The sequence below is a fragment of the Oryzias latipes genome, chromosome 12, assembly GCF_053564925.1.
Source record: "Oryzias latipes strain Hd-rR chromosome 12, Olatipes_Hd-rR_3.1".
NCBI classification, from domain to species: Eukaryota; Metazoa; Chordata; class Actinopteri; order Beloniformes; family Adrianichthyidae; genus Oryzias; species Oryzias latipes.
The window spans coordinates 9,174,931-9,188,836 of record NC_136248.1 but is presented as its reverse complement, the minus strand read 5'-3'; the positions used below and the strand labels follow the sequence as shown (position 1 = coordinate 9,188,836).

At 42.1% G+C, this 13,906-nt stretch overlaps 1 long non-coding RNA gene across 2 annotated transcripts; it reads left to right on the top strand.

Moving 5' to 3' along the window:
* The first annotated feature begins 7,530 nt into the window (after nt 1-7,530).
* LOC111948349 (uncharacterized) lies at nt 7,531-9,350 on the top strand. 2 transcript variants are annotated; one of them, XR_002874322.2, is made up of 4 exons: nt 7,531-7,693; nt 8,514-8,626; nt 8,704-9,005; nt 9,086-9,350. It is a non-coding gene; the product is annotated as an uncharacterized LOC111948349 (long non-coding RNA). The 2 variants fall into 2 exon arrangements; XR_013659396.1 differs by lacking the exons at nt 8,514-8,626; nt 8,704-9,005.
* The last annotated feature ends 4,556 nt before the right edge of the window (nt 9,351-13,906 follow it).

Here is a 13,906-nt window from a genome sequence, read left to right as displayed (position 1 = left end):
TCGGGACACGACTGGAAACACAAATCCGCGTGATTGTTTGAATGTTTTCTAAGGACTGAGCGACATTTCTGCTTTGAAGCTCAAACCGCTGTGTGTGCTGACGATCCGAGCTGTGCTCAGACACACACTTTTAGACCCGGTTCTGAGTTCGGTTGCTTGTACCCCTAGAGCTGCGGGACGGATCGCAGTCTTAAATCTCCCACACATAGCGCTCATGTAACAAAGCACCCCCCCCCCTTCCCCTCAAACACAAAGCTGTAAGTCCGCGCTCCGCCGGTCCACTTCACTAGTGAAGTGCGGGAGCGGACTACTTCTTTTCTAGTTTGTCACAGTCACTTCCCTCAGTTTATACTGGATCATCGCGGATTAGTCATTAGTTGGGAAATAAAATGAAAAAAGCAAAAAAAACGAATAGCAGTTATATAAGAACGAAAAATGTAAAAATACCCCCCCCGACGATGTCATCGTTGACATCAAACATCGTCAACGGCCAATTTAAGGGATATCGCCCAACCCTAATGGAGTGTACAAGTGTCTATGCAGCTGAACTAAGCTAGCTGATAGACAGGTGTTCAAATACATGTACTTATTTGCAGGAGTAGCATTCTGCTGCAATTCCATCATTAAAAATATTTAAAATGTAAAATTATTTTAAAAATAATGCAATGCGATTTCCAGTTATGTATTTATTTATTTGATTATGTCTCTCACAGTGGACATGCACCTGAGATAAAAATGTCAGATCCCTCCATGAATTCTAAGTGGAAGAACTTGTAAAATCACAGGGTTTTCAAATACATATTTGTCTCACTGTACATTTCATGATGGACAGACATGTCTGTCAAATAACAGGTGGCAGCTACAATGTCTGACACTGGTGGCAACATATAACCATCAAGAGCAATGTGGGGTTCAGTGTCTTGCCCATGACACTTTGAGACATGGGTAGGCAGGGGGGAACCAAACATGTGATTTTAAAGTGAACATTGGCAAGTTGTCAACAGAAAGAGATATTTTGTTTTTATTAATTATACAATAAAAACTACATAGTTAAAAAAAAAAACAATTTGGGTTTTGCACTCCGGCCACTGCATCCCTGCGTTAGGTGTGATGGAATTAAAAGTTGATTTTCAAGAAAAAAAGAGCTGACCATGGCCCGTAAGAAAAACCATGCAACAGGCGACTACGAAGACCTTAAAAAGGTTCTTGATGATATCCAAGCTGCGTTGTATCCCTTCAAGGAGCAAGTGACCGCTAAGCTAACTCCTCTCATCTAGCTTGTTGAAGAGTTCAGAAGACTCTGAGCTCAAAACGAGCAACGAGATAACCGGGTCAACATTCTGGAGAAAAGACTGGACAATGTGGAACAACAAGCAAGGATGAATAATGTCGTTCTCACTGGAGTACCAATCAAACCTCGGGCAAAGCTAAATGCAGCTGGAGTTAGCATTGCTAATGCTAATAGAACTAGAATTGCTAGTGGTCCTTCTGAAACTGGGAGCGATGCAGTGTCTCTGGAACACCAAGTGAAATCATTTCTCACGCCAAACGTGCCAGAATTCTCAAGAAGCGTAAGCAGATTGAGAACACTTGGGTTAAAGCCTGAAGGATTTACGTCAAACCACTCAGTCCACGGTTCTGGTTGTTAACACCATGAAGGATTTTGAGAAGTGTGAGTGTCTGAACCAATAAATACAGTAATAATTCAAAGAGTCAAATATAATTTGACGCCTGGATTTATCGCTTTCTCCAAAAGTCTGAAGTGACCCTGATTTTCCGCAGAGTTCTGACCTGCAGACAACTTGACTTCAACTTTCAGCACCGCTGATAACAGCTGCAGAAGGATATGGACCTTAATCTAATGTCTGCAGATATACAGTAACAGTGAAGAGAAATTGTGTACTCTGTTAAATCCAGAAGAACGGCTGTTAATCAGCAGAAGGAATACCAACCTTGGACATTCGACGGAATATGGACCCTTTTTATTTCACAGCATTACCTTAATAGAATAAAAAAATAAAAATGCTTAATCAATTATTCAAGATGGTTAAATGATTGATTTCTAATTACATTACTTGACTTGCTCCAAAAATGGATTCAGGATTTTTCCTAATGAAACATAATTTGCACATATTTTTAACTATTTTTAACTTGATCAATTCATGCTATGAAGATTTTTGAAACAGTTTTATGTCAATTTTACTGAAATAGTATAATATTTTAATCATATACATAATTTTCATGTCTATTTTTTAATACATAACAATTAAGTAGTTCATCTTTGTCATGTGCTTTATTGATACCTAATCATTCTTAATTCTGTCTGATAAAACCTAGGAACCGGATAATGATAAATCATGTAATAAAATGGTTACGGTAGAACAGGGGTGGGATTATATAAATTCTCCTTCTTCCACTCCCTTTCAAGCATTGTTTAATTTTATGTCTAATTATCCTAAGTTTAATAAGTCATTTTATGAATCTATAACTGATGATTGTAATGTTTTTTGTGTGTTATTCTTATTTGATTGCTTGAAATAAACCATTTGAAATTGAATCAAATAAAATTTCAAACAACACTACATATTCACTTTCGGACTGCAGATTTTTGGTCGCTTCTGGCGTTCGTTCAAAGCCACTCACTTTTACCGCCTCTTGGAGAACCAGGGAATAAGACAGGTTATTAAGTTACTATACTACTTACAATCATTCTGACAAAATTTTTACATTACCTTCTATTGTTAAGTGCCAGCCATATTTGTGTTGATCCACGCATTTGTCCTATCTTAAGTAAGATTGATTTCTCTTTGGCTGAACCTCTTGTCTCCTCTGTCATCAGTTGCTAGATGGTTTGTCTGTGTGGAGTTTTCCACTGGTGCTACTGTCTGCCCTCATCTTTCATAATTGAGCATTAAATTAAACTGTTTGACTTATCACTTCTGAGTCTGTGTCCAACTGAGTTCTACAATAATTTAACAAACGTGATCCAAAGTCTTCTCTTATGGATGGTCAATCTGGGAAATTCTGGAAGAATTCTTCCACATTCAGAGTGTGTTTTTTCCTGCTTTTGTCTTTGCCTTCTTTTAACCCTTGTGCTAAAAATGACCCCACCCTTACATTGACATGTTATCCCTACCCTGACAAATGTGGATAAAGGTGAAGAGGATTTCATGTAATCCATGGACACCAATGAAGATCACAAATCATTGAAGAAAAAAGGTTCAGCTCACTGTTTTGTGGGGTCTAGATGACCCAACTCTCAATGTTAAAGTGCCAAGGATTACACAAGGGTTAAGCCAAGAACCTACAAGTTTTTCTTTTAACATTTTAGGACCACTAGGGGGCTGTACACACCTCTCATCCTCACTTTGATTTTATTTTTGAGCTTTTAATTTTGTAATTTTGCACGCATATAATTAGATGTATGGTCTGCTTTTGCTTAGTGAATAAACATATATCAGTCAGGTTGATTTAAGGTTATGTAATTTACACACAAGCCCTTAAGGGCTGCCTAGGCGTCCCAAATAGTAAGTATAGTGTGTATATGTTCTCAGTTAAATTCTGACAGCCTAAAGTGTCGGGGCTCCAAAAGTAGCCGATAAAGCACTCACACATAATTTAATTGGTCTTTCCTCATAGCCATAGCCATCTATTTATCCGCATTCCAGACATTTCACCACCCCACATTCGCCCCTTTCTCCTCCTGGCTCTTTGATTCGACGCGGTCTGGCCTTAACCATCATGAGGATTTGGTCTCTTCACTTGGTCCAAGGTCATCACAAACATGCAAGATGTCTCCTGCCCTGAACCCAATGGCTAAAGACTACCCACTATTCATGCTTCACTGTTAAAACTTTCAATCACACTTAAAATATCTCCTTATTGAAATTATCTGTCCCCCACCCCATCGCTTGTAGGAGGAGACAGCAGCTGGTGCGTGGGTTCTGTACATCGGGCATTGGCTCCTTGAGTCAGCTGAACCTCTCTTTATAGGCTGAGGAGAGTGCCTGGTATCCATGACAGCAACCAACAATTGCGTTATATCTAAGCTCGGAGTGTTTATGTCCCTGTAAGGCTGGTTTAAGCTACTATGCTGCCACTGACACCTTGGCGACCGGAGCCTGGTTGACCTGTGTTGGACTATTAGAGAGGGGAGCCAGCTGGAGCCAGTTGCTTAGGACTCTTGGGCTATAGGGGGCCCAATCTTCCCAGGGCTTGTAAAGGGCTTGATCTCTGGGGCTTGTGCATTCTGTACCCTCTTGCTCTTTAGTAAAGACTCTAGTGGTCCCTTTAGTCCTGTGTCTAGTTGGCTGGTGTCAAGTTTTTCTGGGGTAGGTCAGGCTTCTTCTCCATTAGATGGGAAAGCTGTGGCGTGGATGTGTATAGGCTGTATGCAATGGGTAAAATAGAACATTGTTACATTCTGCAACATTTTTGCTGAATATACTCAAACAATCTGGTCGTCTCTGCACAACCACAGAGGTTTATTTGCATTAAGGCAGACCCAGAGTGTCTAAAGGAGGGGTCCGGAACCCATGGCTCATGAACCATATCTGGCTCTTTTGATGGCTACATCTGACTCGCAGACAAATCTTTAATTATATAAAAAAAATGTAATTAGACCAGTCCTTCTCTGGCGTGATGCGATGCCAGGGGGGGTGCGCAGTAGTAGCGGTGCCGGTAGAAAGAAAATCTGCTCCACTATTGATTTACTATTATCTGTTATATCACAGAGTTTGTACCAGCCTGAAACCTACGAATTGCCATCCCCACAGCTGCGTTCTCCTGTCTTTGAGAAGTAAAAGGGGAGAGGTAGTGGGCGCAGGCAGCAAGGTGAAACGGTGCACTGATTGTTAAACCGTAGAACACGCTGACAGTCACATCCACACACTGCAGCGTGTGAGTACTGTTGTACTGACAATGTTTGGCTCCACGTATGCATTTAACATTAAAAACATTAAGACCAACCTACGATCACGTTTTACGGATGACAGTTTCAATGCCTGCATGAAGCTTAAAATCACCACATATCAACCAGACTAACAGACCATCAGCAAAATCATGCAGCACTAGAAGTCGCATTAATGGTAAAAAATACTCATCATTTATTAGCAACAGCATAATGTAGCATCCCTTTCCCACACTGAGGCACAGAGACCTCATCTTTTTTAAGGTTCTTTATTCTGGTTACTGTAGGCTGTAAGCAACGCTGTACAACTTATTGTCATGACAAGTGGACAAGGCAGACCCAGATGCTGGAACCCGGAAGGAAGACACAGGTAATTGAGTGGGATTTATTTTGATCCGTCGTGGTAAGGAGTTGTGGCGTGGCTGAAGGCTCTAGCGTTGTTTGGATTTTTGGAGTGGGTGGAGATCTTGACGAGTTCAGGATTCATGGCGTGACTGGAGTTCCGGCGTTTACGGGACGCGTGGCGTGGCTGGAGATCTTGACGTGGATTTAGTTTTGTCAGGAGTTTCAGGAACGTAGCGGCTGCTCATGGGAACTTCTGACTCAGGTGACACTCGTGGTTTGAAGTCCTGAGGCAGAAGGACAAAGTTAGTGAGGAACCAAAACATAGGAACCAGACATGAGTCTAAAGACCAGACTACGCACCATCAGGGGCAACAAACTGGCGATGAATGCTGGAGCTGGGTCTCCTTATGAAGAGCTGAGGCTTGATGAGGGGGGTAGTCACAGCTGGTAGAATCAGGAGCAGAGCAGAGAGGGGAGGGGGAGGAGAACTGACAGAGGCACCATGACACTTAGGCCCTATTTACACTGCATGGTTCAAGTGACCCAATTCTGATTTGTGACCGGTGAACGTGTAAGCAGGAAAAAAACGCATGGATTCTGATTTTCTCAGATCGGATTCAGGCCTCATTCATATGTGGAAAAAAAGGGTTACAAATCGGATACGTGCATTTGCGTGTGCCATGTAAGTAGACAAATTGGATATTCCCCAGTAAATACGAATCGTACGTCAGTGACGCCATCAACTGAGATCACATGACTTATTACATGGGCTATGGAGGTCGAAGGCTACACACAGTAGAGCAAGGAGGTTTCATGCCTCTTATGTCTTTGGGGTGAAGAGACAGTGCAGGCAAAAATGCATGGTTGTTATCGGAATAGATCTGTGTTTGAAGACATTTCATAAGATATGGGGAGGCACGGTTTTAAGAGCTCGTGGCTACAGTCCCAACATAAGATATAAAGCTTAAAAAGCAAATACAAAGCGGTTAAAGACCACAACAATAAGAGTAGAAATAGCCGTGCAACAATCCCATTCTTCGATCAAATGGAAGGCATTTTGTGTGACAGGCCAAGCTGCAGACCACCCGGATTACTGGATAGCCTCAGAGAAGGTGATGTCGCTTCATCAGTGGACTGTGAAGAGTCGGAGTGTTAGAACAATAACGTTACAGGTAAGGGCTAATTAACGTTATTTTATTTGCTTTCTTTAAATGTTATTTTATATTTTATAATTGTCTAGCATTTTAAAGTTGTTTCAATAATTGACAGATTTGAAAAATATGTTAGCAATTACAATATTACAGCTACCATCATTCATTACAAAGTATGATAGCTAACATAACTTTATAATTAGATGAATGCTTCAATATTATAAAATATGCAATAGGCTATTACTTCAGTTGTTTATATTACATTTGTTTTTGTTATCATAGACTCTAGACAAACGTGATCACAGTTAGTCATACTTATTAAGAGTAATATCTGATATCTGTAGTTCATATCAGCCACTTTTTGGAATTTTACATGTCAACATTCTTCAAACAGATGAGCCCCCTGACACGCTACAGACCACCTCAAGTGAGACCAGTGCTTCATTCAATGAGAGAGCCTCAACCAGTATGAGCACCACAGAAGGACCTACAAGAGCCTCAACACCAATACCTTGCTCAAATCAACCGGACCGTTGTACACCAGGTAGAATTAACAATCATTTGTAGAACCGTAATTTTAATTTTTGTTTTTTACAAATAGGTCATTTCATTTTCATTTACAGTGTTAAGTACTTATTTTTTTGTACAAAAATAAATATTACAGCAATAAAGCTATAATGTTATTGGTCAACACTAACAATGTGATAATTGATAAAGCAGTCAACAAACAAATACCTCAGTATCTAAAACATTTGTCTTTTTACAGGTGCACCTACCACACGTAGAAAGCGAAAAAATAAGCTTGAATCCAAAATGGATGTTTTTTCAAAGACCATCAAAGAAGCCCTGTCTCAGGCAGATGATACTGAGCCACAGCTTAAATTGAAAGCAGCCCAGACACTGTTTAAACAGTTTCTTGCAGGAAGACCATCATACCAGCCACCACCTCACCCAGGCCATGCCTGTCAGGACCAGGTCTTGATGACCAACAAAGTATGACAGACCCAGGAGTATGAGATCTTCATAGTTTATTTAAAGGGGACCAGAGCAGGCAGGATGCTATTCAGAATCTTCATCAGACACAATTATCAGGGGGGCGTGGAGACAGACTTGTTGGAGGCCAGGAGTGAGAGGAGAAAACAGACGGAGCAGAGTCCAGAGTTCATGGAGGGGCGGGACGCAGACTCCAGAATGAGGAAGTCCGTAACAGAGATTGCAGCAGAGGAAAAGTCTTACGGCTGAATCTTGAGGCAGAACTTGGCGATGAGGAATAGGTGATCAAAGCAAGGTAAGTCAGTAGAAGCATAATACGTATAGCATGAATTCGTAGTCCGTATAAGCGGGAGGAATAAACGGCGGGCATGTCACTGCAGACTTGTGAGCGTTATGGAGCAGAAATCCAGATTTGATGACGAGCTGCAGACTGGAAACACAGAGCGTGAGAGCTGGCTGGTAGTTGAGTCGTAGACTAGATGTTCTGGCAGTGAATGGAGCTGCATGGCAGTAATATATATCCAGGTGAACAGGTGGAAAAATTACTCACGTTTAGAAAGAGGACTCCTCTTTCTGCCTTCTCGTAGATAAAAGAATTACGAAGAACAGAATTACGAAGAACCCTAGAGTCGTGAACACTTTCTAGCCATCCAATGTTGATGTTTGTGGAACTATTGGGGTGGAAGTATTAATTGTACATTAATAAAGAGAAAAACATGATATCTGAGTAAAGATAGTGACAGATACAAATGGAAAACAACACGTAATAACGCAATAACATGGCAAAAGGCATAGCAACAACAAGGGAGACAAATCATTATGTATGTCCTTACCAGTATTTGTGGTCCACAATTGCTTGCAAGATCACAGAATGCCATCCCTTGTGATTAAAGTAATCCTAATGGTTCTCAACTGGAGCGATGACTGGGATATGACTCACGTTTATAGCCCCGGCACACTGAGGGGAAACCCCATCGATTTTTAAATCATAGAAGTATGGTTTGGAACTCCTCACCTTCTGGCAGCTTGATGTACTCGCGCATCATCTCATTTCGTACGGCATGGCAAAACTCCCGGACTATTAGGCATGCTGATGCCTCACTTATGCCAAACAGATGTGCCAGTGTTCGATAACCAGCTCCTGTTGCGAGCCACCATAGTCCAACACCAACGCGCTTCTGCACTGAGATTGCCTGGCGAAATGTCGGATCCTCCTAAGAGAGCATTGGTGACAACCGCACACACAATATTTCAAAGGTTTCTTGTCGAATATGAAAGTTGCTGACCCACAGTCCTTGACCCCAGGTTCCAACAATGCGATCCCACCAGTCTTGAGTCCGTTGCTTCATCCAAACCTCCCTTTGAACCGATGTTGCAGAGATCATCGCTAAATTCACCCAGGCTGCAACAAGGGCTCTCCTCTATTTTCTCCGCCGCCGCACAAGACCAATGTTTTTGTCATAGTGCCTCTGGCAGTTTACCTTCCCCCTCCTCTCTTTCCTCTGCTCTGCTGATTGGAACCGCCTGCCTATACTCGCCTCATCACCTGCCTGCCTTCTTAAGGAGATCCAACCCCAGCATTCATCGCCAGTTCGTTACACTCTCCGGTGCTTATGTCTGGCCTCCAAGTTAAGCTAAGTGACTTAGTTTGGTTTTGTACTTACCACGCCTTGTCGCTCGCCTTCAGGTTCCATTCCACGGGTATCGCTGGTTCCTCCATGTCCAGAGCTCTTCGCTCCATCCTGCTCAGGCCACGGTGTCATCCTCGTCATGCTCCGGTCTCGATCACAGTGGTTTCCTCAAGTCCTCCTCCACGGTCTTTATCCTCCACGGCACCATCATCATGAACTCCAGCACTGACGCTACCGGCGACCCTTCTGAATCTACTTACCATTATCTTGCAACTATACGTTAATTCATTCTTGGACATTCGAAATAAATCTGTTCCAAGATTCCCTGGTCTGAGTTTACTTCTGGGTTTCAGCGTCTGGGTCTGGCACGTTGTTGACGTCATGACAGTTTTGCTGATATAATTGAACGCGACCCAACAGCCACCCAGTCCAAATCAGTTCGCTACATTAACGATGTTATTAAAAAGAATCCACAGAATTATTGTACTTTGAAAGTGTTTAAATTACATAAAATGCATACATTCACTTGTATTTTTAGTTTTAGACATATTGTATGGCTCTCACGAAAAAAAAATATGTTGTGTTCATGGCTCTCTCAGCCAAAAAGGTTCCCGACCCCTCGTTGGTAAATAGATTTCCTGTTGGGTTGCTCAAGATTTTAGCCCACAAAAAAGAATGCATCATCCCTTAACAACGTATACCGTCTTTAGAATGAAGACACCCTCTGACTAGAAACAGTCTACATGGATATTGACTATAAACTATTAAACACACTTACAGATTGTAAAACAGTGTAAAAACTTTAATGGAGAGGAAACGGGTGATGAGGTGATGTTAAATTAATCAAGGACAAAAGAAAACCTAAGCCTTTAGAATACAAATCAAAAGTGATTGAGTCCTCCACTAAACAATAAAAAAAAAACAGCATTGCTTGGTTTACAACAGAGCATGATATACGATAGTCGCTGCATTCTGTCTTTGTAATAAAACGTCTCATCTGTTAATACAAAAGTATCTTTGTGCAATCTTACTGTGTAGTGTTAATCATCAGTACATAAACAACAATGTACAAATAAACATGTAACTCATAAACAAACATTTACTAATAGTTAATGTTAGTAAATAGTAAAATACTACTTACTGATAGTATTTAAATATTATATGTTGCGGCTAAACAGTGTTGAGGGCCGCCGTGGGCTAAGCTGCGGCTTCTTTGTCCGACGCGCGTTCCAATGAAAAGTCCCAAACGTCTGCCTGGCTGCGAAGTATTTATTTTCTTCTGCAGGTTTCCAAACAATACTGTCCAAACGATTGATAAATTAAATATTCCAGCAGTGACAGACTTCCAAAACCACTCAAATAACGCGATCAAGTAACGCGGTCAACAAATTATGTGATCACCGCGGCTCACCCCATTCTCATCCATTCACATGCATTACCGCGAGTAAGTGATCACCTTTCAAACTTCGTGCCACACACGCCCCCAGTGACACACCCACAACCTGGCAGACGACGCAGGGCTTCACCTGTGCCGCCTTCAATATGGCTCCTACATTCCGGCCCCTAATTATTACACATAATAATTACCTACTCAATGTGTAGGAGACAAAACTATCAAGGTAACAAAACACCAACCCACCATGTGAGCTTTACCCAGCCCAAGTGATCATTCAAACCAGTCCAACAGTAAGAGTCAATGTTAAATAGAAAGTCTTCTTCAGATCTTCATGGCTCCTCTGCTTCCTGTAGAAGGCACACTTTGGTAATAGGTCTATTTAGAAAACTAGTCTTAGTCTTAATGCGAACTTGTCGCACAAGTCCTCTTCGGTCAGGAACTGTCTCCACAACTCGACCAGTCAGCCATGAATTGCAAGGTACAGAATCATCCAAGATGATGACGATATCCCCAGGAACAAGATTTCTTCGGATGCTCTGCCATTTTTGCCGCTCTTGAAGCTGAGGTAGGTACTAGAGCCCTGCGCGGGACTATTTTCTTCATCCCGCTCCCGCCCGCGCCCGCTGAATTTCTGACCAATCCCGCCCGCTCCCGCAACGTTTGCGTTACACTCCCGCCCGCACCCGCAATATGTATGTCCACTCCCGCCCGCACCCGCAAAACTCATTGAATTTAGTCCCGCACAGTAATAGAGATGCATTGATTTTGTATAGTCTCCCGTCCCGCAGGAAAAAAACACGTATTTTTATTGATATTATTAAAGAGATTCATATCCCTCCTCCAGCCTCATCTTTTCATGCATTCCTCTTTTGTGTAATTTGCAACTTAATTATTAAATATATTTTCACAAATCCTGTTCGGTTAAAAGTCTGCGTGTGTGCGCGCGCAGACAGACGGCCTGGAGCGCGCTCTTAGTAAGAGGAGTTCATAACCTTTCGCACTGATTTGATCAGACGCTCCCACACTCCACCATGATGTGATCTAGTGGGGGGATTAAAAATCCACTTGATTCCCTTCTGAAGTAGGGTGTTGCTGATTCGAGAATGATTCCATCTTCTTACTCCTTCTCTTAACTCCTGTTCAGCCCCAACAAAATTGGTTCCATTATCTGAATGCAGCTCCAACACTTGCCATTTACAGTCATGCTGCAATAAATAGGTCACTGTTCCAAAACCTTCCTCGCTTGCATCACTGAAGTGGTAAAGCTGAGCGCTCATAGTATTGTCAAAATTTGGAGGTTTAAGGCACCGGGTGACTTCAAAACTTTGAAGTTGATGAAGTCCATCCAACCATTTTTTCCACTCCCTCACGATATCCTGTGGCAAAGGATCGTCCCAACCAACTCGTCTTCTGCTCATGATCTGAAGGAGTTGCTTTGCGGTCAGCACAAATGGCGCAAGAAAACCCAGGGGATCATAGATAGAGTCAACACTCCACAGCACACCCAATGCACGCTCTACTGGTAAATCGTCTCTGTTCAGGTCTATGTTCTTCACCTCTTTGGATCTTTCATGCTGTGGTATAGCATTTATGACATTACGGCGATTGCTTATCCACTTCAGAAGCTGAAAGCCTCCCTTTTTGCACAGAGCACGTAAACCATGATATAACATAACAGCTTTCTCTTCACAACTCACAGACACCAAACAGTCATCCACGTAAAAGTTATGAAGCACAGTGTTGGTCACATTTGAGGTGAACAAATGCTGATTATCTTCTGTGCATTTTCTCAGCGCAAAACTGGAACAGTTTGGAGAAGATGTTGCGCCAAATAGGTGTACAACCATTCTGTACTCCACCAGCTCTTGTGTATGGTCTCCATTTGTCCACCAGAGAAATCTCAACAGATCAGAATCAGAATGAGGTACTCTAACTTGATGAAACATAGCTTCTATGTCTGCCATAAGGACAACGGGCTCTTTTCTGAATCGAGTGATGACACCAACCAATGAATTGGTGAGATTAGGGCCCTGTAAAACCTGAGCATTCAGAGAAACTCCTCGGAATGTAGCACCACAGTCAAACACAACTCTAATCTTCTTCTTCTGAGGGTGGTAAACTCCATGATGTGGTAAATACCAAACCTTTCCATCACCACGATTAAGCTCTTCAACAGGAACTCTTTCTGCGTAGCCCTTAGAGATTATGTCATTCATGTAACCTGTGTAGTCAGAATGGTATTGTTGGTCTTTAGTAAATCTCCTTTGTAACATCAAAATACGCTGTTCTGCTACCGCCCTATTGTTTGGCATCTTCATATCAATCTGTTTCAGAGGTAGTCCAATGACATAGTGGTTGTCTTTCAGCTTGATGGATTTTGAAACCATCTCCATGAAACGATGATCTTCCCTTGACCATCCAAGCTCCTCATCTTGAGAACATTCAGGGAAATCCATTTTCATCTGCTGTTGCCACAGATCATCAAGTCTAGACACAGATATTCTGTTAACAGTGACACTTAACTGTTTATTTCTTGTTTCTCCACCAACTTCAACTCTTAGAGGTCCATTTACTTTTAACTGCGTATGGACCACCATCTTCGCTGCGTATGACATGCCATGGTTCCAGTGCTTTAGGAACATTTGCACCGATAAGCAAATCAATTCCAGAATTGATTTCTGTGATTCTTAATTCTGCCAGATGTGGCCATTTTAGCAGATCGTCTTGATGGGGAATATTATCACGATATACAGGCATGCAATTCTGTGTGTACAATTCGGGTAATTCACAAAACATATCTTCATCCAATCCAGCTATCTCCAAGTCTGAAATGATGTGACTCCCAACCATCTTCTCCTGACCCATTGTTCTTAAAAGGATGTTGGTTCTTCTCCCACTTAGCTTTAGTTTCCTCATAAGTTCATCAGTGCAAAACGATGCAGAGCTACCAGGGTCTAAGAAGGCGTATGTTATTATCATTTGTTGGCTCTTTTTGGATTTAACTCGAACTGGTACAATCGGCAGAGTACAATCATGTGCGCCGGCCCCAGTTAAACCACTAGATTGGACAGAAAGTGAAGCCATCGCACATGCACTCTCAGCGTTCTCCTTCCTCTGAATTGGACCAGTTTCCTTTTCTTTAGGAAAGATGTGCAGCATTGTGGGATGCTTCAAACCACACACTTTACATTCCAGTCTTCTCTTGCAGTCTTTACTCATGTGCCCAATGCACAGACAACCGAAACACAGACCCTTTTCTTTTAAAAAGGTCATTTTCTCAACATGCGTTCTCCTTTCCAATAGAGGGCACAAATCCAAACAATGTCCTGATCCACAGAAAATACAGCTTTTAACAACAGGTAAGTCTTTCTCTCTCTCCATTCTAGGTTCTACCTTCCATTTTGTAGCACCAACTGTGGTAGCAAAACTGCTTCCTTTGAACTTTGAACATGGCTGTGGCTTGGAAGCTCTAACAACCGTC